The following is a 26,057-nucleotide window of genomic DNA, read 5'->3' as shown; positions in this document are numbered from 1 at the left end:
GGGTACCTCTAAACATTTTCTGCATACATATGGACATTTCAATTTGCAGATACAATTGTGCCCCTGCTTATTTGAGTACAGTGTGCAATCAGATGGGCTTGAATGTTTTGTGCATACATTTTTAGGCCTGCCAAAAATCTATTTCAAGTTCAAACAGTTACATGATTTAATGGATCAATCCTTTATGGTCCTCTTGACCATAAAAACCTTTCTTGGAGTATCAAGGGTTCAGCTGGACACACTAAAATGAGCAGAAAAAGCAGTCCAAGGTATTTCAGTAATTTTCACCCAAAATTCTGCAGGTGTTTCTATCTTCTGAACTGTCATTACGGTATTGAATACATTCTCAAAGTCTGCATGTTCTACTTCATGAACTGACAGTCTGCTTTCACAGAACTGACATAAAGAGGAAATTTTGAAAATGATGCTTTTTCCTTTTGAAAATTGTAAGGTGATAAAAAAGACTGGGATTTCTACGTACAAGCTGACTTGTTGCATAATTTGAAATGAAAAATGATTCCACATACATAGGTATATAAAAATATGATTATGCATTTTCCATATTAAAAAACATTAGAATCTTTGAACTCAGTTACTCTCCAAAAACAAGTAATACTTGGAAGTATGTCCTTGAATATCACAAAATGCCATAAGGCTGTTTATTCTTCCTTTGCATCATTCACCTACATGCTTGACTTGCTTCTTGTTGTTCTGCTTCTTTTTTAATGCATCAGAGTTTGGAAAACATTGTGACCACTGCATGTATATCTAAGTTTATAATTTTACAGTAACATTTTTGAGGCAGACCTGAGCAAAATTTTCTGCGTAGGCTTTTTTCTTCATTTCTCCATTTTCTTCTTTAGTGGTCTCTTGAAAAATCCAGCCTGCAGAAGAGAAAAAAAAGTGACTAAGCATACAACCCATATTGGTAGCATTCATATGCTGGTTCTTAATTTTAATGCTTTTTTAATGCTTTTAATGCTTTTAATGCTTTTTTAATGCTATTTTAATGCTATTTTAATGCTTTCAGTACAGTAAAGAGTCATTTAATATTTTATCAGTGAAGTACAACATTGTTTTTCCTGGAACGGAAAAACTAAAGAGACATGTCATGAAAGCAGACAAAAGGAATACAGTTAATATATAGTGAGCGATTGCTGAATCATTGTTATGCTCACATAATGTCAAAGGCTAAAACGCTTAATAACAGTTAGTACTCAGTTGAATAAATAATACTTTATTTTATACTTGGCAAATCTTTCAAGAGATTATGCACATTGAAATTATAAACTGTAACCTTCTAACACAAGTATAAACTGAATATTTAGCTTGGAGAAGAGTGCCCACTTGTGGCAATACACCACAGGCCTAGCATCTCGCACTGAGAAAATCTGGTTATCAAAGGCCACAGCCAAAGCTAATAAACAAAAAAACCCTTAATGGTACTAAAATCTCTTTTTATTTTTCTTTTCATAACATACTGACAGTACAGGTTTCAATTGGTTAGCATTGCATGTTACACTTGAGAAAAATGTAGTGTTATTAGTTATTTTGTCATTTCTACAAGATTTCACTCTACTTATTAGATACTATTAGTGTCTGTGAGGTTCTAGTTATGAGAAGGACATGGCAGAGAAGTTAAGCATATTTGTTTATTTTCATGAAGACAAGAATGTGCAGCTTACCTTCCACAAGGCAAATATAAGCAGTGCAAGAATCAAGAGTCCAGCGAAGATACTCAGGAGGATAACCCATAAGGGGACTGTACCCGGTGGGAGTTCTTTGGAAATCTTAATCATGGTCTGCAAAGTGTTCAGAATGTAAGAAATAAATAACTTGTCCCTCTAAAACATCAACAGAGTAGCACAATTTTTACCAGTATGCACTGATTTTCCAGGGTACCACTTCATTCTAAGTACAGGAGGGAACTGAGAAAATCTCCAACGTGAAACCTTGTATTTACATAATATTTTGCACTTTGTATGTGCATTCATTTCATGACGATTGGCCCTGCTATGAGTCAGTAATCATTGTTAAAGGAATCAGTACCAAACCCATGAGTAGTTGAAGTGTATGTTAGGGAGTTTCTTTAGTATATTCTTCATCACTCAATGCCTGCCTCTCTGAAAGGTGGCAGTGATTAACAAGCTTCTAAATCAATTAAGTGTAAAAGGCTGTGTTGATGCTAATTTAATTTTAAATCAGGTTTATCTGGCGTAAACTAAACTAAACTAAGAAATATTCACATTTAAATGAAAGTGACCATATATGAGTTTGAATTATTTTAACTTATTAAAGAGACAACTTTATAGTTCAAAAAAACCATTAGAGCGCTGAACACTAAGCATTCAACTTGAAATTATGTCTTTTAAAAAAGTTAATTCTGAAATTCTTTGGTTTGTAAAGGCAGCTCTCATTAATTGCAAGCCTCTTAGTTGTGTTTTCCCTCCTGGATTTAGTTTCAACCTATCACTTAAAAGAAATGCCTGGACACAGTACCAGCTAATAGTTGACCTGTGATGTTTGTATTATTTTGGACAAGATCTAATTCACACTGAATGTTAATTTGCTCTAAAATTTTGGGGTATTAACAGTAATAACACATAATATGACTTGTGCTTAAAAATGTATATTGTAGTAAATAAGCCCCTGCATGTACAAATAATCACAGAAAAGCAATGCATTAGAATCATAGAATCGTCAAGGTTGGAAAAGACCCTTAAGATCATCAAGTCCAACCGTTAACCTAGCACTACCAAGTCCATCTATACCATGTCTTCGAGCACTGTATCTATCCATCCTTTAAATACCTCCAGGGATGGAGGCTCAACCACTTCCCTGGGCAGCCTGTTCCAATGCCTGACCACTCTTTCAGTGAAGAAGTTTTTCCTAATATCTAACCTAAACCTCCCCTGGCATAGCTTGAGGCCGTTTCCTCTCGTTCTATCACTCGTTACTAGGGAGAAGAGACCGACCCCAACCTCACTACAACCTCCTTTCAGGTAGCTGTAGAGAGCAATAAGGTCTCCCCTCAGCCTCCTCTTCTCCAGGCTAAACAACCCCAGCTCCCTCAGTTGCTTCTCATAAGACTTGTGCTCTAGACCCTTCACCAACTTTGTTGCCCTCCTCTGGACACACTCCAGCCCCTCGATGTCCTTCTTGTAGTGAGGGGCCCAAAACTGAACACAGTACTCAAGGTGCGGCCTCACCAGGGCCGAGTACAGGGGCACTATCACCTCCCTGGTCCTGCTGGCCACACTATTTCTGATACAGGCCAGGATGCCATTGGCCCTCTTGGCCACCTGAGCACACTGCTGGCTCATGTTCAGGCAGCTGTCAACCAACACCCCCAGGTCCTTTTCCACCAGGCAGCTCTCCAGCCACTCCTCCCCAAGCCTGTAGCATTGCATGGGGTTGTTGTGACCCAAGTGCAGGACCCGGCACTTAGCCTTGTTGAACCTCATACAGTTGGCCCCGGCCCATCGATCCAGCCTGTCCAGGTCCCTCTGCAGGGCCTTCCTACCCTCCAGCAGATCAACACTTCCACACAACTTGGTGTCATCTGCAAACTTCCTGAGGGTGCACTCAATCCCCTCGTCCAGATCATCAACGAAGATGTTGAAGAGGACCGGCCCCAGTACTGAGCCCTGGGGAACACCACTCGTGACCGGCCGCCAACTGGATTTGACTCCATTCACTACCACTCTCTGGGCTCGGCCGTCCAGCCAGTTTTTAACCCAGCGCAGAGTGCACCCATCCAAGCCGTAAGCAGCCAGCTTCTCCAGGAGAATGCTGTGGGAGACTGTGTCAAAGGCCTTACTAAAGTCCAAGTAGACAACATCCACAGCCTTCCCCTCATCCACTAAGCAGGTCACCTTGTCATAGGAGTAGATCAGGTTAGTGAAGCAGGATCTCCCTTTCATAAACCCATGCTGGCTGAGCCTGATCCCCTGGTTGTCCCGCACTTGCTGCATAATGGCACTCAAGATGATCTGCTCCATGACCTTCCCCGGCACCGAGGTCAGGCTGACAGGCCTGTAGTTCCCCGGATCCTCCTTCCGACCCTTCTTGTAGATGGCTGTCACATTTGCTAGCTTCCAGTCATCTGGGACCTCCCTGGTTGACCAGGACTGTTCATAAATAATGGAGAGAGGCTTGGCCAGCTCCTCTGCCAGCTCCCTCAGTATCCTCAGGTGGATCCCATCTGGGCCCATGGACTTGTGAGCATCCAGGTGGAGGAGCAGGTCAGTGACTGCCACCTCTTCAACAACCGGGGCTTCACTCTGCGTCCTATCTATCTCCATCTCCCCGCTCAGGGGCCTGAAAAACCCGAGGATGACTAGCTTGACTATTAAAGACTGAGGCAAAGAAGGCATTAAGTACCTCTGCCTTCTCCTCATCCTTCGTGGCAAGGTTACCTTCTGCATCCAACAAAGGAGGGAGATTCTCCCTGGCCCTCCTTGTGTCACTGACATATTTATAAAAACTTTTTTTGTTGTCTTTAACGGCGGTGGCCAGTTTAAGTTCCAGCTGCGCCTTCGCCTTTCTGATCTTCTCCCTGCATATCCTCACAACATCCTTGTAGTCCCCCTGAGTCACCTGCCCCTTCTTCCAAAGGCAGTAGGCTCTCCTTTTTTTTCTTGAGTTCTAGCCAAAGCTCTCTGTTCAGCCAGGCCGGTCTTCTCCCCGCCACCATAGCCAACATAAACCTCTTGGAATAAAAAGTATGAAAGGCTAAATAACAAATCTAAGAAAATTTCTTTCTACATTTCTCTTTATATCTGATACCACTGCTACAACATTATATACAAGTTCTTATTAATAGCCTATGAATAAACAACTCTGGATTTTTAATAGGAGCTCATTAGTACAATGTTGTTTCAGATGTAGCATGTAAGAAAATGACAGGGAACTTCTGAAAAATAAACGATCCTGTTTCAAATATGAATTATTATAATATAATATATTATTATAGTATAATTATGTTATTGTATTATAATTATATATAATTGTATAACCATATCATTATATTATAATTATAATTATATATTATACTATGATATATTATTATATATATATGAAATTAATGAAGTGGAAAGAAATAATAAATAAAGAAATAATAAAGAAAATACAATGTACAAAGTAGGATCACTTCTAAATGACCCAGGACAATTTTTAAAATACTATCGATTCGTTAAAAGAAGAATTTTAATTATGCTTTTAATTTAAATAGATGTAGGAAGCATTTATACTGCAACAGGCACAAATACTTTAGACTACTTCTCACCCAGGTATATTGGTGGGTAACAGGATTTCAGTATCATCAGCTGGCTAATTCTGACATTTTCTATTGTAATATGAAATCACTTACTTGTAATGTACTTATCCTACTCTGAATACAACTGATAACAATCAGTTCACTAGTAATGAATGATAACGAATGATTCAGTAGCAGAATAAATCCTATGAAGAGTAAATCCATGAATTATCATGTTCTTACCTCCAGTTTTTGATGGTCATTTCTTAAAATCAGTGATGAGTTTTCACTCCTAAGTAATGCTTTCACAACAAGCGTTAAGCTGTGAATATTCGCCTGGAAGAAAAGAGAAATGCCTATGGTTTATAATTAGGTATTTTGAAGCAGAAAGCTTCATAGAAACGAGAAGGGTGAAAGCAAAACTTAATGCCAAAGTTTTGGGAGAGATGCTGAAAAATGTGAGTCAGTGAAGCTGCTCATGTGTGTCACCTTCAGCACACGCATCACTTTGCAAGACAGCAATACAGCTTTGAAAGAGTAGAAAGCAGAGATTTCAAAGAAATACTAATCAATCCTGGAATACTACTTTGACCACAGGGACAGATTCGGGTTTTCTAAAATTCTGCTGTATCTCCCCCTCCTGTCCCATTATTTTCCAGAGAAAAACAAAGACACAAAACAGGAACTCAGTATTAAAAATTCATCAACTGAGGAAAACAGACAACAGCCTGGTGTTTGTCGTAACCATCAGACAATACTGAGGTGTGCTCTGAGGTGCACCCTCTCTCCTTTGCTATTTTTGATCAAAAAACCCTTTCTAGACCTAGAGAAATCTTTCAAGATTAAAGCTTATTTTAAAATTATATACTTCTATGTATCCCCTCCTTACATCTGCTGAATTAGAATTTGTGGATGCATAAGTAACTAGTAAAAAAAGGATCATCAATAGAGAATAAGGGGTGTTGTTTTTTTTTTAATGTGTTTTGAAATTACTGCTAAGTTCTAAGTACCTAATTTAAGGATAATAAAATTCATGTAAGTTAGTTTTGAGGAAATTTAAAAATAGCAAGAGTAATTATTTCAAGTACTAGAGGACTATGGAAACTTAAGAAAATTAAAGATATAATTTCAACAGACATTACAAACAGTGGCTTAAGTTTCTCAAACCCAAGAATATTCTGAATGCAAATGGAATTTACTTACTTTTATGATGGTAGGTTTCCATACTCTTAATGAAACATTCACTTGAGATATGTCAGATGGGACCAGGGCACAATTAATAGATGCACAGCTGTATGTATCACAGTCCTGTTTAAAAGTCACCAGAATGAGTTAATAGTAAGAGATTTTTCACATTACTAAAATAAAAACATGTAAACTGGTATGTATTGATATCATAGATTTGCTGTGACATCAACACTAAATTGATATTAATTACTGGGGCTTTTTACATAAAAATGACACTGCAGTATATAAAATGAGTTGAGATATTCGTGCTGTGGTAGAACAGTCCCAGTTTTTGCAGGCTTGCTTAGCCTTGAGGCTAAGTTACTGTAGGTACACAGCAAAAGCCATCAGCAGAGCTCCTAAAGGAGGCACAGCCTGTAACAGCAAGAAGCGTTTTTCTGCCAACACAGCTATGGCTTCTCTGCAGTGTTTCTTAACCCTTTCAAATTGTGGGACACCTGAATCTTTCAAGCGGGGCAGGGTGTGTGAAAATTTAGGTGTCTTTACTTCCCGGTATCATTTGCTAGCTGGGAGGGCAGCAGAAGTATGTTCAACACTTTGGAAACATTTGCTTAGCCTGGACCTTTATTACCTCTGTGAAGGACATATGATAAGCATGGCAAAATACTCTTCTCATGGCTCGGTTTCATTCACACCAGAAACTCAACTTGTACCTCTATGCTGAGGAGGTAGTATGATGGCTTACCCCTGGCATGCCAACATAACTATGTCAGCAACATTATACTTCGCAACTCTTCTGTCTAAATGCGAGAGGCTAATCCTTTCCAAATGGAGTCATCAATTATATTTCTACCAACTGCATGGAAAATCTGCTAGATCAGAATGGTAGCATTTGAAAGTATTTTCAACTGCATGTCTAAAAAAGTTGCAAGGGACATAAGAAGCTTTAAAAATATTATTTATTAGTTACATTGGGAATATAGAAGGTGAAGATTTACTCATCTGTCAAATGTGCTACTGTTATTTACACATTTACTAAAAAAAACCAAAACAACAAATTCAGTTCCACATACAGTTTTGTAGCCAAATAAAAATTTAAAAATATAGCTAGTCTACATAAAGATGACTTTTCAGGCTATTAAGACAAAGTGAGTTTCCATGGGATACAGTTTGAAAGAAGCTTTTACATATTTATTGCAGAAATACTCAGCTCAAAGATCTGGGATGAATAAATATACTATATGTAGGCTTACCATAATTGTATCCTTTGTAGGTTCTTTTATTTTTGGCAACACAGTGCTGATCTTTAAGGGATCTACAGGGTCATTAGTTTGGCAGATGGGCATTTTGTTAGCAAAATACAAATATTATTCTTATTGTCTGAATATCCAACCTATTACCAAGAAAAGCTCTGGAAACAAGCCAACATTAATAACATTTACTAACTGCACTAAGCCACTAAATGCAATAAAACTGCATATTGGGAAAGTGCAGAAGAAGAAATTCAGATGGTGTAGGTACTGAAGTATCATTATTCAAACAACAAATGAGCTTTTTATGAGATAGATAATTTAACCTAAACTCTATCCTGCTGTTTAAACATCTGTAGAAGCAAACAAGAGCTTCCTGCAAGATGACCACTACATGAACCAGGAAGAGTTGGCTATTAAGAGAGCTAAATAGCTTTTACATGGGAATCCACAGAGCTTCTGCCTTAGCAAGCAGACAGGAAGGTTAAGTGCCTGTTAATTCAGGAACCTCTGTTGTAGTGCCCAGGGAGGGGGAGTGGGTGCTGGAGCACTGGTAGCCCTCCATGGCTCCTTCAAAGGCAGCTGGCAAATCCTTTGGTGTCTTCGGTGCAGGGGGAATTTTTTTTTTTGTCTAGGTCATTCACTTTCAGATTACTAGTGTGAAGAGGATTGCAAATCCCCTGCAGTGCACTTTGGCACGCTACTATCACTGTTTAGCTAATGATAGATGAGTTATACCTACAGAAAAATGCAGTCTTGTGACCTTATGTGCAAACATGGGTCAAATGTGGTGATTGCCTAGGAACGAAAATAATGGGGGAAGGAATTTAAGAACAGACATAATTTCTTTGCAGTCTAAACACAAAATATTTTGTTGTATGTTTTTTATTTTTAATTTTTTGTTTTAAATTGAACCTTGAACTTTCATTTAGACTGTTTCTTTTGTTTTTCAGTGGTGCAACACCTCAAAACTAAGTGAAATATTTGGAGAGAGGTGCGCATACGTGTCTCTTTCTGAGGGAAAGATTAAAAAAAAAGGAGATTCAGGTCACCACTTAATGATATTTGGGTTGTTCAGCCATCCAGTTATTGATATAGCTCTAGTTTTAATATCTACAGATCTGGAATCATGGGACTTGCTGGAATTGTGATCTCCTCCAGCTGCTCTGGAGGAGTAAAATGGAAAAACTAAGCATCCTCAAATGAAGGCTGCAGTGAAGAGCATTTGAAAGACATGACCTACCACTCCCTTCAAGATGTCTCAGTGCCCCAGACAAGCAAGAAGCCAGAGGATTGTTAGTGCCAGAGAGCAGAAATTCAGGAAGACTAATTTCAGTAACAGAAAGAGGAGGACTGAACAGGAGACTGAGCTCTAGATTTACATAGCAGAACTAGAGCATTTGCAAAACTAAGAAAGGAACTCCTGTCCCTCATATCTCAATCTGGACCCCTCATCACTTGGCAATATATCAAATTAACCTTGTTATGGTCCAATTATTGTTCAACACCATGTTAAATTTGCTTGTTTCCTTTTAAGAAAATTTATATCTCGGTCTTCTTATGCACATCTTTACATACTCTTAAAACATCAGCATCGTGTCTTTTAGATTAAAAGCAAGATCTACCTTGAAGCAAGGCATAATCCCAAATGTTTGCACTTTGCAGTTCCTTACACCAAAAAAAGTTTCAAATTTAAAATAATAATAAAAATACAAATTCCTAGCTTACTTGGGAATGTGACAATGCAGTAAGGTAGAGAAGAGTATTCTTGGCTGCTGTTACATTGGGAAATAAGATCTGCAGTGTGAGGTTTGGCATTGGAAAGTATTCACCATTTTCAATCTGTAAGAAAAAAAATGTTTTGATTATTACTTTCCTTATTTTATTGTGGGTTTTTTCCCTTTTCTATGTTTTTTCTTTTCTTTTGTGGTGTTTTGGTTTTTTTTATGTTTCCACAGTCAGTTATGCAAAAAGTGATGTGTGAACATTTCCCCCCCAAGAACAGCCTGTTGTGAATTAGCAGACACATTCTCCTGTGGTCTTTGGTAATGGAATGTTTTATTGAAGGAAATTAAATGAACAGGATGAAAGGGGCCATTTTGACATAAATTCCTTCTTGTTATCTTGTTTACTGCATCCTCTTACCATCCAGGACTTCTATCTAAGGTCATTTAATTGCAATTTTTAATAAAGCTCCCAAAATGCTTTAACATGGGAGAGGAGCCAATGCTGAGTACAGTGGCTCCTGCTGGTTCCTCCTCAGGTGTGCTGAGGCAACAGCCCTCCTGCTCACCTGCTCCTCTCCCCTCTTTTCCCTGAGAAGATCACAGGACATATCTGTAAGCTGCTGCTCCTTCTGAACAGGCCTGCTGTGGCCGAGGATAGAGAAAACGCATCAGTGGAATTGGTGGCAGGGGAATTGGCGATCCTGTCTCAGAAGTGGACAAGCTTAATAAGTACTCAAGATCCTGTTTAACTTTTTTCTTCTGACTACTCATTTGTGATAAGCTGCTTGCAGAGATGAGTTACGCTCATGAGATCATAAATGGTATGCTCTGCAGTCCACCAGCTTTTATATTCAGAAAGCAAAGATTTTGAAATGAGATGAATAATGTCTTAAACATCCACAAAAAGCCTCGGGATTACTGCATTTTAACTCTTTTAGAATAAAAAAAAGTAGCTGAGTAAAACACTGTGGGCTAACAAATAGAAAAAAAAAACCTTTGCCATTGCTGTTTAGTGAGAGCGAGACTTTTCCCATGCTGATTTTTAATAGACAGAAAGTTGATTCAGAGACTTTTTTCCTTGTATGTGGGACCCTTGTTCAGCTTTGGATTTGACACTGGGAAACAAGGATGTTCTCAAGATGATAACTAAATTCAGTCCTACTGCAACTTGAGGCTGGGCTTCTAGTCCATTAAATATCTTTTCCAAGTAATTTTAGTTTGCAGCATTCATTCCATTAGGAAGACAACGTTCTTAGAGTATGGCATTTGCCTTTTTCGAAGTTGACCAGATTTTGGAAATATTTGTTCTAAACTGCAATGAACATAGGTCAAGTTCTCCTTTACCAGGGCACACTCTCTTTCCTGTGCTGAGGGCAGCAGCTCTAAAACTCACCAGAACTACTCTGCAGGAGATGGACCACTCTGAGAACCTCTGACTCACCTTATTCCAAAGCAAGCAAGGGAAAAAAAAAAAAAAAAAAGTGTTAAACACAAAATTCTCATGTAGAAGGTTTAACATATTGCATAGCTGCTACTTAAACAATAGGCTATCACATTGAGTAAAACCAAATAAAAAAAAAAGGATAAAAAAAAAAAAAAAAAGAAGAGATGAAGCCAGTACCTATATCATGCAGTTTTAATTGTTTCTTACCCTATAATGCAGAGTAACTTCATCCCCAATCTGCTCTGTTGTGTTAATAGTGATAGGGACAGTATCATTTGCTGCAATTATAATATGGTGCTCTTTGAAAACACTGCGGTTAAAAAAAAAAAACAACAAAACACAATAAGCACAAAAACTTCATAAAAGCTCTAGCAGTTAATAATATGTCTTTTCATTATTTCATTAATCCTCCAGGACTAGTCTTGCAATTAAGAGTGTACTGCTACTTCCACTAAAGTACAACTCATCCATTTTCTGAGTAGTGCTCACGTTTTATTATGTACATTTCAAATGTTTTGTTCAGATAAAACTACAAAATGAGCAAATATTGTTCCCAAAAATAATACATCAGGGCCTGATTGTGCTGTTCTTATTCTAGCTGTGTAGTTCCTTGTCCTAAGAGTATTGCCATGTGAAACAGGAAGTGTCCTATAAAAGAGATAAAGTAAAAAGAGAACAAAACCAGCATGTTCTAAATTCAAACTTGTTCCCTATGGGATAAACAAAGGCTGGATTTGAGCCATGAAATGAATCCAAAATGAATTTGACTTAATTATTTACACCTGCACACCATGCAATGTACTTTACTAATAATATTTATAATGGTTTTCAGGGGTGGAATTTAACTGAATTCTAGCTATTTCTGAAAATAAAGTATACTACAAGACCTGCATTAAAGTTTATGTCTGAACTGATAAAAACAAACCCCTGAGAATCTAAAATTAAGGCTAATTTTTGAAGCTGGAAATCAAACCCTACACCATGCAATATTATAGTGATACAAACTCATGGCCATCAGGAAGCTAGAAGTGTTTGATTTCTTATGTACTTGAAATGCCTTTGAATGAATAGAGCAAAATACAAGAATCAACAAAAGCTGCTGTTGTACTTGCAAACTGCAGATCAAATATAAATAGATAAAAAAGGAGCTACAGCAAGACAGGGACAGTGACTGCTCCATTATCTCATATAACTGCTCTTTTCTATGCAGCCTGTGCTTCCTATTCATGAGACTAGAAGCTGTCATTTGTAGATACTGAGCACAGCTCAACAGCAAAACAATACTATATTCTCTTTGAACACCTGCTATTTACTGTGCTAGCAAAAAGAAGTACAGAGAAGCATCAATACCTTACAAATATTAATCCTACTTCATATTTTACTGGAATTGTAATGTGTCCTCTGTTGTCACTCAAGGTCTCAGGTGGTTCTTCACTGTCACTAAAATAAAACAACATATGCCACTCAGATCAGACTGTGATATTCATCTGCACATGCAACGGGACTACTAGGTGGGAAAGGACTTGAAGAAACCGAAATGCCTACAGCTCTGGGTATGAAAACACACTACCCATTTCCAATTAATTACTATCATCTCCTAAAAATAAATTCAAAAGACTATTTCCAGTAACTAAAAAGGTAAATCCTGCACCAGTCCCATCTCAGAGATGCATCTTTGTTAAAATTACAGACTGCAGTTGACTGAATGAAAATGGACCAAATAAGGGCCACTACTCTCACACCATCCCTGTATTATGCAGGGACAGTGAACACTGAGTGTGTTCCTTTTACCCATCCAGCTCTATCAGAGAAAACTTCTGCAGTGCTCTTGCTCTTTGAGGGCCAGACCTTTTTGTTTAGCATAAACTATGATTCATGCTAAAGTATGAGGCAATTTTGTAAGAGAATAAACCTTTTCTGAAGGCAAAACTGCTGGGAATTATGACTCATTTATGATTCTCAGACTCTAGAGATAAACAGCTATTTAGTCCACTCAGTCCACTGCTGGACCGAATACATCCATAAAGTTGCCAGCTCTACAGATTGTTTAACCACTTCCGAGTTTAGAAAAGTCATCCTTGTTTTACTACGAAACACAAAGCTGAGAGCTTTCTAAGAAAAAAAACACAAGGTAAACAAGCAATGATTGCAACTAACCTTGTTGCATATACATGAATAGTAGCATTTTCCAGGAGATATGATGCATTGAATTGGAATGATATTTTGAAGGAAATATGTTTGGAGAAATACATTGCACATTTTAAAAGAAAAAAAAAAAGGAAATAAAAGCACACTAATAAGGCTTGACCTAATGAAAAATTAGTAACATTTTGCTACTTTTATCTATGGAATCCTTATTCACATTTTAACCCTTTTCTATGAAGGGATCCACTTTTTTGAATTTGCCCCAACCAAGAAGAAAATCTAACAGTTATCACTTATTAAACAGAAGCCTCCAATTTTCAGAACTAAGAAGCCTCAGCAAAACTTATTATATAGTATATTAGAAATACATAGCTAAATAATTCTTAATACAAACCAACTGGTCTTGCAAGCAATTTATCAAAACCATTTTTTTTCTCCAATGAGAACTGTCAAAGCCTGGCAACTGCAGTGAAGATGAGCTGCCTAGATAAGGCTGCTGGAATCTCACTTAATATATAGTAAAACACCTAAAATACCAAACAGAAATGTTTACAATGTAAATAAATGACTACTAGGTCTCACAAAAATTCCGTACTCATTAGAGCTAGGACAAATCTATCACAATTTGGCACTACACAAGATTTGGGAACACTGTCCCAAACATTTCCCTCTTCATATCCTGACACTTAAAGGTAATTTTATATGAAGCAAAAGTTTTACTATTTGTTACTGTACAGGATTTTTGAGCCAAGACTTTTATTTTTTCTTTATGTGTACAAATCTTTATTACAAAGTGACCCAGAGAAAGTTGTCTTAGATATTTCTTCATATTAAAAAGAAAAGCCAGGAAGAGGCTTTAAAAAGGAATGTATTAGGGATGCTTATCAGTGATTAAGAGATGAATTAATTTCTGAATGCAAAAGAGAGTATGAAATTTCTAAATTTAGGGATCTATAGCTACAGACAAACCGACAATTAAAGCATGAAAAGAAAATGAGAGAACTCCAGTAAAGCTGGGAATGGAACATTTGTGGGCACTGGCATTGGGCAGTCTGCTCATTTGGCTTCAAGAAAGTAATAGCTGATTTACTTCCTACAAGTCCAAGACATAAGCTGGAATGTGTATGTGGGAGGCAATATAAGAGGACATCTCTCCTGATCCTCCCCCTCTGTTATGCATCTGCAACACAGACCTGATATGATAGGGGAACAGACAAGAAACTGCCAGGAAAGGCAGTTTGTCTTATTTGCATGCAATTTGATATTTTCCAATTCAATATCAGAACTGTTTCAGTGAGGCTTAGATGCATATTTTCTAAGGCTAAGTTTAGCTAAAGCTCCCTCTCTATTCCAGCAGGAGATGCAGACTTATCACTAGAGCCGTTCAAGCTGGAGTTCAATTTTTAAGTGGACTGCTTGCTGGAAAGGCCTCTCACTCTCCACTGAGCAGAGGTGAAATCTTGATGTCTGGCATTGGCAGATCCAGATTAGCATTTCCAGATACCAGCCTATTCTTTTTTCAACTGATTAAATTTTATATACAAAATAACTAAAGTCGTAGGCTCCAACCTGTGGAAAGCCATGGTATCTAATGTATTATCAGTATATCCTAACCAATATCCTATACTTCTGAAGACAGACCCTTCTGGCCAGGCATGCCACTTGCCTTCTGTCAGTGTCAATGATGGCAATATGCACCTCCTCACGTACCACATCTGACTGCCCAGGTACTGAAAACCTGATGTTTTCCTGTCTGGCTCAGTGCAGTTCATATCAAGGATAGCTTGGGAAACATGCATGGACAGGTTTTGGAGTGAATACAAGACAAAAGAAATTCAGAGGTTATAGGGACTGCCCTGGCCTTAGAACAACATGGAGCAACAACTTGCATGCAGGGGAACTTTTTACCTCTTCTGCAGGTTTTAGAAATGCATATCCCACTTTACAGGTGATGTTGTGATTAGATTCACAACTATCTTTATATCTTAAAGGAAAAAGAAAGTGAAATCATAACCACGTGCAGACTCTTTAAATTTTTACTAAGCATCAAGGGCTTATCAAACATATATACCATTGTCACTTTTCATCATCAAAACATCACAAGAGTCAAAGCCTTAAACTGGAACAAAAATAGGAAGTCACAACTTCTGCAAAACAATTTCCACCTATAGACATTTATATCAACTAGTTGCCATTAATCCCTTCCAGTGAAAGTGTTTGGAACATTAGCAATTATATACAAACTGGACATCATGCAAATTAGCCATGGGGTCTAGCAGATCAACATATGTATAAGTACACAGTTTTTACATGCAATTTTGTAAATGTGTTCCTAACTTAGCAATAAAAGTGACATTCATACTCCATACATTATGGCCACAGGGTCGGCAACAGTGCTATGGATCCTTGACTTCTCTTAATGTGCAACATCAGGACTTTTGATTGAAAACAAACTTCTCAAATGTTTCCCACCTGAACTGAGGTGAATTCATAGCATATCTACTGAGGCAGGCAGAAGAACAGCTATTTTGGAAATGCTGTCTGAGGTAGGGATGAGGCAGGCACTGATCTATGCTGCCCTACCATGACAGTGCTTTTTCTATACATGTGCAAAAGGAGAATTCTAGAGGCTCAGGAGCCGTACTGATGAATAACGAGGTATTTCTGGATCTACAGATGTACAGATGATTCATGATTCTGACGTTCATCTGAGATGCAGGCACTTACTGTCTAAGTAAGTGTCATTGTGAAACTTGCATTTGTCGTTAATGGAGGCTAGGCCATAGTCCACTCAGGTCAAAATAAATACACTCTTTTAGAGGTATAAGCAAGGACAGCACTCCCAGGGAATCTCTTGCAATCAACTGAGATGATGCCAGAGCAGTGAAATTCAGGCTTAATACAAAGGCTTCCTCAGATCTCCCCAGCAATATACGTTATGATAAATGTGATAATGTGAAAAATTCCTACCTCAATGCCAGCAAAAATAATATTTGGAGAATACTGAACCAAACTCTGGTATTATAAGCACTGTCTTTTTTGTTCTTGACAGAGAGCTGGATGGTGAACTTATCATTGTGTGACTTTACAATGAATGGAGAAGAACTGTAAAATAAAGAAACAATGTTGGACATCTTAACTTTGAAATTGTTTTTAAAATAAAGAGGAACTTCTTTCAGTGTCCAGACTATATTGTTTCTGATTTGGAAATTATGCCACAGCATTATCTTATTTGACTACAGAATTTATAATTTACGTAGAAGTTTTGTACAGGTATCAAGTGATACAATAAACCCAGTGTAGTTACCTGTCTCCAGCTATGCTTGCTATTACATTCAAAACAAGATCTGAAACGCATTTATTTTTGGCTCCACAATCTTTTGTGAAAGGAATCTGCAACAATAATATTTTTATTCTCAATTTTATTACATTATTAAATACTTGCATTTTAATTCATTATCTAATTTTATATAAGGTCTTCTGTCTGACAATCAAAGAAGTCATCCCTAATATTAATCAGTTAAACATGCCAATATCGTCTAAAATGCACAGATGAAACATAACCTTCCTACTCATTCCCTTATAAGTGATTCATCTAGGTTAACAAAAGAGGCAATAGTAAAAGTACGAATGATACCAAGCACCATCAAAGCATATGACTAACATTCCTCTGCTCTATCTATGTAAAAAATGACAATAAAATTGCTTGTACTCTCTTCTATGTTCTGTTAACTCTGGACAGCTTTGAAACCCCAGGCTGGTTCCCAAGCACATTGAATTGAGTTCTTCACTCCTGAAGGCTCATTTAGAGGGAACATCTTTTGGATGGGCTCAATGACCCTCCCTCTTTAGCCAATTTGTGGACAATACTTTCAGCTCTTGTGTGGGCTATGAATTTTACCTTAAATACTTTGGTTATTAATGCAGAATCTTGCTGACTTACATATTCAGATATTGAATTTGGCAGGTTGCTATCAAGAACAGGTCCACTCTCTGGATCAGAAAAATTTAACTCCAGCAAAACCTTTAGAGTCCTGAAAGTCAGGCTTATCCTAGAACATAAAGAAAACAAAATTGCTGTTATAGACATTCACTTTAATATCTAAAGAGGTTAAAAAACCCCAAACAATGCTGAGGTAAAATATTTTTCAGTCACACTGTCGCCATCCTTGCTTAAAGAAGCATTTGAATGCTTGCAACTGATAAGGCATTTAATGCACAAGCCAACTCTTATAAATACCTACTAATGTTTTTATGTATCTCATCATAAAAATGTCGCATAGCCTAAGCTTATCCAACACAGTTTCATTTAAGAATGTCTCAGAACTGTCAACTCATAGCCTTTCCTCTTTTAGTTGTCCTTAAAGGATCAGTAAGAAAGATGAACAGCAGCGCTATCACCTTGTGTGAAGTCAAACTGAGACCTGCTGTTAGGAGATGTACTGCATATTCAAGCAAATTTTAGGCATCATTTATCATTAGTTTTGTATTATGATAAAACTGTGAAATTGCTAAATGTCTTAAATGTGGGTAGCTTATAATATACACCTCCATTCACTCTGCACATTAGTTACAACTGGGCAATTTCATACTCTCAGTTGCTAATTACATTTCTGTTTTATGGTGAATGAGTATTCTCTATCCCAAACCTAATTTGCAAGTTTTTGTCTATATTTTAGCAGAAGGAATTGCACAAATATGCAAACTAGACTTCCAGCCCACATTCTCCTGCTGAGTTTTGAATGCACCTAAACTATTAATCATGACAGCTGCTTAGTTCCACTAAAAGTGTTATGCTCTTTCTTAAGACAGACAGAAAGAGACAAAGGTAGAGTAGACTATACATATAATAGCTTATATCTATATACATATACAAATATATAAAACCTAAGTAGTAAACAAATTTTATGTACACTTCTTAAGATTAATTCTGGATGCAGATTTTTTTTGTCCAATTTACAATTAATGGAATACATTTGGATTATTATGTCAACATGAGAAACACACTTTAAATGATTTACTTGCCAACATGTAGAAGTTATGTTCAATACATTCTGACCCTTTGACAGTTATATTTTTTTTGTATTTTCCTCTCATGGCTTTCTGTGAACAAGCTTCGAGATATTTGTCTTTGTGAGTCAAGAGTAATCCAATACTGCAGACCTGCAAGGGAAGTCAAGATCAATATTTTGAACCAATTTGCCTCTACACATTCTTATTTTTCCCAGTATCTTAAATACCCTTTGAATAGTGAATTTAATAGAGTTGCATTCCATTTTTGGAGAAATAAATGAATGTGAGCATAGCAGTTTTATACTGTAAAGATTCCATACCTTAGTGCTTATCTACTTACTGGATTCAAATGTATCTTCCTTCGATTTTAGTCTGGTCTTAAAACAAATTGTGGCATTTATGCATATTGTTTCTCTTTTTTTTATCTGACAATTTTGTCATTAGATATTGATGCTTTTGGGTGTAAATTGCATGGAAATGTTTACTTCAGCCACATCACGAGACCTTAACAAAAACACAGAAAGAGAGAAAGTGCCTTGAAAATAATAGCAGCAACTTTTTTTTTAACTTCTTAAGAATGAACTTATAAAATGTGCAACATATTGAACATTAAAATACACATATATGATGGTCTAGACAAGTAATTAACTGTAGATCCTATACATAATACCAGTAAACAACAAATTAAAGAGAAAATGGTCACAGGGTTTCTCCACAGCGCTGTATTTGCTTCAGAACAGATAACAGATGAAAGGAAACATTTTCAAAAGCATTTAAGCAATTATATAGAGTCAGTTCCATTTTAAGAGAGACTGAAGACCGAGACCCATCCTCAAGGGTATCCACAGGTGAACATGTTATTATACATGAGCTGGAGGGTAGTGTGTCATCTCTTAGGCTGTGGGTAGATAAACAGGCTGAGATTTACTACCAATTTGCCTCACTTAACTCCCCTTTGCCTCTGTCCCTGCCTCTCCCTTTGCTCTGGCTCAGTTTCTTTTTGGCCTCAAGATGAAGTATGCCAGTGTACTAAACCAGCAGAAAATTTAGCTGGCAAAATAGCTTTCTTCAGATTTGTGATCTAAACAATGCAGTGAAGGGGCACCTCATTGCATTCACACATGGAGCTTTTAGAAAGACAAATTACCAGATGAAGGTGAGGAGAAGCTGGCAGCTTGAGGATGGTAGCAAGACCTGACAAACTTGATGGTGAGTTAGGTGGAACAGCAGGACAGGGAAAGCAAGGAGCTGGCTTAGCAATTACCTTACCAGAGAGAGAACTGTCAAATAGTTTTATTTGTGCTTTAGAAATGAGGGATTGCATGTTACCTTGTATATTTCTTACTGGTATTTTTCTCTTCTCCCTTAAAAAATATATTGCTCATTATTCCATCTGAATCATGCTCTTTTGTAAAGAAAATGAATTCACTGTTCACCAGAAAGTTTAGTTAAATTTTTCCAAAATTTTCTGTAGGGAGTCAAACTAGAGTTTTCTTATTAGGAAGTCAAATGAGTTTTCTTAGCGACCTCTTTACCTTTGAACCCATCCTTGATATTGCTAATAAGATAACATGCAATGTATTGTAGAAAAGAGAACACTTCAGGTTTTTTTTTCTATTTTAATTTCTATTTTCACAAGTGGAATCAGTTTCTATTTTGAACATGATCTAGGAGGACAAGGTCTTCATGCTAGGCTAACAAGGTTTCTAAAACATTCCTATATTTATTACTATTATCCATTAAGTTTTATACTACTTTCTCCAGAGAGACATGATAATATGAAGATTCACAGCCAGCGTCAAAGTATGAGATAAAACCAATACAAAACCAGTATTCTCACAACAGTCCAAACTGTAGTGCATGCAAGTTACATAGGTATCACAAGAAAAATGGTTCTTTTCTAGCCTAACAGCTGCTGTGAGTATCCGTACCAGAAGAGGTCAGCTCCACCAAGGCCTCCAATGGTAACATCAATCAGTCCATCATTGTTTAAAATCCATTTCTCCATGCACAGACTGGCCAAAAAATTTCACTTTTTCCCCATCTCCACCTGATGCAATACACTGTGGAAAGCATTAAGAGGTTTACGTAGTGCACATTGAAGGATTTTATAAGAACATTCAAGATGCATTTGTTGGCAGTTAGATGGCTTTTAAACTCTTTAAATATATTACATTTTCATTACAATAGTCCTAAAAAGGGTTATCATGGTGATGAACACACTATAAATTTTCAGAATTACAAAATATCTACTTTTCTGGCTGTACAGAACATTTCAGAAGGTTTCTAATAAAAACATGCAACTTTCTTTTCTAATAATATTAGTCACATTTGGTTAAATCAGACTGAGTTTAAAAGTACAGAGCATTTTAAAAAAGAAGCTGTCATGACTGGTGAAGTCACAGTTTGATTCTACATTGGAAAGAGATGGGAAAATGAGATTTGTTCTACATACACTTACAGCAGCTGCCAACCTGTAAAGTTTTACTTCATACCTGCGTGTATTTTTTACTGATTGTGTTGCCACGGCCATGATAAATGTAAACAGCTCCCCGATGATCACCCTCTAAGGGAGATCCTATTACAATGTCATTATATCCATCAAGATTGAGATCCTTCACTGCAGCAATCGCAGTCCCAAAGCGTGCACCACAAGGCTCATTCTTAAGAACTTTGCAGGTGTCATGTTTTAACATCCAACAGCATGTTTGCTTTATAGGTTCAAGACTCATCTGATATTCAAACTTTGTCTGTGAAAGAACAGATTTAGAGTTTGTGGATTTCCATCAGCATTTTAGCAATACAGGTTTTTAAGAGCTCCTGTACAGAAGAAAAACCTGATGAATTAAATGAAACAATTACATCCTATTCATAATGATTGAGTGCACTGTAGAAACTGTGATTCTGTAACTATAATTCAAGTGTTCTTTTTGAGCAGCGGGTGGGAAAAAACATTCTTGTTCCCTCTCTCTCTGCATCTAGATGCTTATGCATATTTCTTGAAGTTAGAGGTTCACAGGAAAGCATAGTATCATAATAATATTTGAATGTTATAAGTAAACCACTTCATTCTTAAGATAGATAGTGTAAAGATTTCTTCCAAAGGCATTCTCTTAACCTGAGAAGCAAACCAAGTTTCTGATGAAATACAGATGGCAATACTGTTATTCCAGAACAAAAGACAGCAGTTCTCTTATGTAGACTGAATTCTATCCTCATTAGACACATACTCCATGGCCTTACATATGAATTCTTCTGGTCAACAGTGTCCAGTGTGCATCCTAGACCAAAACCACACATACAGTATGGTATGTAACCAGTCTTTCCAAGAGACTGGCCCCATGAGTTCCATGTTAGAGATTAGCAGCAGCAAGCAGTTGCTCCATCTCCTTTATTTGGAGATGGATAAAAGGAAGCACAGGAAAAACAAATTTCAAATCCTTGAATTACTGGAGGACATGGAATTTTTGTTTTCTCGCCAACTCTATTCACCAGCAATTTTTTGTTAGCAACATGCACGTAGAAACTGGAAGAGTTCCTTTTCAAGTAGATCCAGTCTCCTCAGGCCCTTTTCTTGCAGTAGTATTTTAGGAGGCCATCATTCCTAGGACCTACTTTGATATCCGTTATAACAATACACAACAGTACTGGACTAAAAGAAGAAAAAAAGAAGAAAAAGTATGCATAGACAATGGAAGGAGAGACTTATCAAATTAAGAAACTGAGGTGTATCTGGTATATTCCCCAATCTAGTCGTGACATGCTTAAAAGCGTTTAGATGTATGGGGCTTAGCTCTAGGTTGGTAAGCAAGTCACAAGAATATTAGAGTGCACACTTTTAGGATGGATGAGCCCTACTGTTCCCTAATGAGTGAAAGCAAGAAGAAAATGTGATAGAAGATTAACCCTATGAATTTGCATCTATGCCATATTGCAGTTTACAGGATATAGTGCTTATCTATATAATATACTCCATTAGAAAAACGTGAGAAAAAAAGTTTGAGAAGAAAGTTTTCAGAAAATAATCTATATTATACTCTCAATTGTCAAAATCATGTTTCTCTGCTTTCAACAGGTCATCTTCCCCAGCTCGAATTATCATATTTCTTTAAAATAAGGATATGAGGACATTAAGGAACGTGTTCTGTTCCTGGTCAATAAACATTATCCTTACCTTATTCAGACCACAAACATATACTTTCCCTTGCTCCTCTTTTTCAGTTCCCATATACATAGGAGCTCCAACAATAAGGTCTGTAAATGAGTCCCTATCAATGCCGACTGTGGTAATAACACCCCCAAAGTATGACCCAATCTGCAGTAAAATATAAGGTATAAATCAGAGACGGAGTCAGCAACATTCCCTATTCAGAGATCTGTTTTACAGTTGCTTACAACAATGCCAAAATTTAACCATTAGGCAGAAATTTTCTTTGCTACCTAGAAGATCTTTTTGGTCTGTTTGCCTTTGAAGCTGCTTTTTCTGTTTCAGGGTTTGTTGTCAGATTTTTTTATTTAAGAATGGCCCATTCAACTTTCAACTCTCCTGAGTTTGAAAGGTACAAATGGTGCCTCCTACCTGCTTAGGGGAGTAGGACCTCTTAAGACAGCATTTGAATAGAAGTGTCTTGGGGAAGCTAGTTTTCTCTTCAGTCCCAACAATAATACATAGAAGGAGCAAAATCAATTATCTTAGGCTTGCCAGGGAAAAAAAGTAGGATGATGGATAAGAGCTCTGAGATAACACAGTGCAGGCAGTCTCCAAAATTCCCAAGTTGCAACTGAATGCAGAGGAACAAGATTTACACAAAGAGCTAGATACATTCATAGACTGGGTATAAGGTGTGGGATTTATCTGATTACATTCACTTTACAGCTAAGCTAGACACCCTGCATTTCCTTTACACTCAACATGAGAAGCAGACCCTTCTAGTGCAGGATGCATCTCATCCCACAGAAGATGCTTCAAATAGGCCAGATCCCTCAAACTTTAAAAATGCCCACTTTCCTTCTTTGACTCTAAAAGGATTGACTGATTATCTGAGCTGCAGATATCAGTTGTGAAAGATGAAAATTAGGTAACCTGAATTCTCCTGAAAGAAGCTTGTACTGCAGCCTGGGGAGACCAGAGTAGGCAGGTCTTTCAACCCTCATGTGCGTAATATTATACTACCATCTTTAATTATGTGATTACATGTTGTTTTTTCCTGCAGGAACAGCTCTCAACGAGCTGCTACTCAACATAACAAGCAGCTATTCAATATTTCATGCTATCCCAGCTGATCTCTCTTGCACAGAACCCTGCTTGTCACACCCATTTCCTGCCAATGACATACCCCTTCCACTCAGTGGACAGAGAAAATTCAAGTGCAGAGATGGCTACAACCACTTTGACACTGGCAAAGGTTTGCCCCACAAAGAGAAAATTTCCAAGGGTCTCTGACTACTCTAAGTCCACTTTCCATTACTTTCTAGACCAGAGCATCTACCTAACCTTTCTTTCTGATCTTGTTTAAAACTCTCAGTTTCATTTGCTCTTCTGATACAGAGTTCTCATTTGAAATCATCATTTCTATGTCTCATACCATATTCCTCTCATATGTTAATCATGAATGCATACTTACTTGTTCTCCATTTAACCTCTGAAGTACTTGTACCTCTTTTCCTTCCATTTTATAATTGATAACTTGGCCAGTATGATTGTATCATAGCTGTCCTGCTATATACAGTACGCTTCCAGGTGTCAATGCTGAATTCACACTATATCCTAGGAAGCAGAAAAGAATTCAAGATGCAGTACACACAGAATGCATCAGAAATACTTGCTGTGATTCAGAGCCTTTTTAAGGTTTATTCTACAACTAGATGTTTAGCCCTACTTATGCTAGAGAATAATAGCAGAGTCCAACAAAAGGACTGGATGTATATTTGCCTACAGTCTCAGAGTCACGAGCACCACTGTGTCATTAAACCTGTTCACAGGCTGGTGAGTCATGTTCACTTCGCCATTCTTACATAGTGTAAGAATATGATGGTACTGATGAAATAACTGGTAAATAGCTGGTTGGAAATCTGCTTTCAAAGAACAGTTGTCACTGGCTCACTGTCAAACTGATGACAGAGTATTCCAAGTGTGATTCTGGGGGCATTTTGAACCTAGCTCTGTTTAATATTAACAACAATTTACCAACTTGAGTGAAGGAAGACAAAAAATTTGCAGATGAATCAAAACTGTGGCAGGGTTGCAAGTATTCTGGAGGATAGGATCTAAATTCAAAGTGACTTTACCAAATCTGAGATATAAAAAAAAATAGCTAATGGAATTCTGTAAAGATGACAAACAATGTACTTAGGGGAAAAAATGTACTTAGGGGAAAAAACTCTTCATCAGTGAAAATGTGGCTTAAATGAGATAACAGAGGGCAAACAGAACCATGAGGTGTAGAAAGCAAGACCTAGAGGAGAGAGCAAGGCCACTGACATGCTTTTTGGTAGAAAAGGCTGAGAGGAAAACAAGAGTCTGCCAATATGCAAAACATTATTATAAAGAAAATAGAGGTAAACTGTTGTTCTTGACCATTGAGTGACAGAAATTGGCTTAATTTTAAGCAAAGATTTAGACTGAATATTGTATAAAACTTTTTAACTGGCAAGGCAGAGAAAAACTTGAGAAGAATACTAGGGGAATCTGTGAAATCTTCTCTGAACAGAATAGACATCTCTATTGGGGAAAGTCTAGATATGCTTAGGGCTATAAGTGTTTGGACTAGTTTTTTGATAGTAGTAGTGATTTTTTTTTTAAAGAAAAAAAAGTCATATTGTAGACATGTCCATACATTATAAATTTTCCCAGGCTCCTAGAATATAAGATAATATTCTGTAAGAGAATCTTTGTGAATAAGATTAGAGAGAGGTTTTGTAGCATTTGTTGAAATGTGTTATAAGATGGGCTATTTCTCTTACCTAGATAGGCTGCAAGGGGTTAATTTTTTTCTGAAAGCCTGTCATGAAAAGTGTCATTAGTTGGCATTGAAATACCACTGTCCTTCACCATGAGCACTGTGCCGTTCCAGTCATATGCTCCAACAGCTCCAAGCATGATCCAATCCTTATGCAGAGAAAAAACAAAAAGCCTGTTCTCTATGTGAACCACCTTTAGATGTTCATTGATCATGATGCTCATGTTTGGGTAATGCTTCCTGTATAGCTGCAATATTTAGCACTGCTTTTCCTACTATAATATGGCCCCTACAATCATAGTATGTCTTCCCCTATCTGTTAAAAAAAACACAGTCAAATAAAAAAAAAAAATAAAAAAAGGACCATTCAGGAAAAGCAGCAGAATGAAACATAGCTCCTACAATTTCAGCCCACTATTCCAGGCCAAACAGAAAGACAAAAGGGATTTAGCAAAGCTAATCAGAGAATACAACACTTAAATGCATTTCCCAGACAAACTTTTGGAAACTTGAACCTTTCTCTGTTGAATCTGTGAGTATTTTAAAAGAACATTTTGTCAATGAGAAACAGTTTGCTGACCTTTCTTGCCTAAAGGCATGAACGTAGTCTTCTAGATAAGACAGACACCAGATTTTTTCAATGCACCACAGACTGAAGACCCACTTCTGAATAGAGGTTCTGATGACAGCAGGTCAGTTCTTTGGGAACTTCAAGAATATACTCTACCAAATAGATAATCTTATAAACATTCCTCAGGCTCCCTATCGGGATAATTTCTAAGGTATGATACACCATCTGAAGCAAAATATATAATGCAGTACAGAGAGTAAAAATGAATGGAGAATATTTCTGCAATAAAGTATTTATTTTAAAACATATTGAAGGTCTTTTATTCTCTGTTTTACCAGTGATATGCTGAGCTTTATACAAAGCCATGTTGAAGGTTTTCTTATGTATATCAGTTTGTCTTGGATTGCTCAGTGTTTGCTCCGTTCAATTACTCTCCTATTTTGTTCTTTTCCACTGTCATTCTTTTTTTGTATCTTTAAAGCTTAACTCTTCCCAGTTCTTTT

General features: G+C 37.2%; 1 pseudogene across 1 annotated transcript; it reads right to left on the bottom strand.

The window, feature by feature from the left end:
- Positions 1 to 839: 839 nt before the first annotated feature.
- Positions 840 to 25,207, bottom strand: LOC309601919 (integrin alpha-1-like; annotated as a pseudogene). The gene is made up of 20 exons: positions 24,988 to 25,207; positions 23,649 to 23,791; positions 22,199 to 22,339; positions 20,520 to 20,774; positions 19,956 to 20,087; positions 18,365 to 18,528; positions 18,037 to 18,174; positions 16,955 to 17,063; positions 16,319 to 16,404; positions 15,947 to 16,116; positions 14,920 to 14,995; positions 13,024 to 13,100; positions 12,217 to 12,306; positions 11,074 to 11,176; positions 9,424 to 9,537; positions 7,699 to 7,791; positions 6,461 to 6,565; positions 5,501 to 5,593; positions 1,686 to 1,802; positions 840 to 884 (listed from the first exon to the last, which is right to left on the bottom strand). The product of its transcript is annotated as an integrin alpha-1-like (transcript).
- Positions 25,208 to 26,057: the final 850 nt, after the last annotated feature.

Source organism: Platalea leucorodia (assembly GCF_965183815.1).
Source record: "Platalea leucorodia genome assembly, chromosome: W".
NCBI classification, from domain to species: domain Eukaryota; kingdom Metazoa; phylum Chordata; class Aves; order Pelecaniformes; family Threskiornithidae; genus Platalea; species Platalea leucorodia.
The sequence above is the reverse complement of the archived record's forward strand: the minus strand, read 5'-3'. Positions and strand labels throughout refer to the sequence as shown.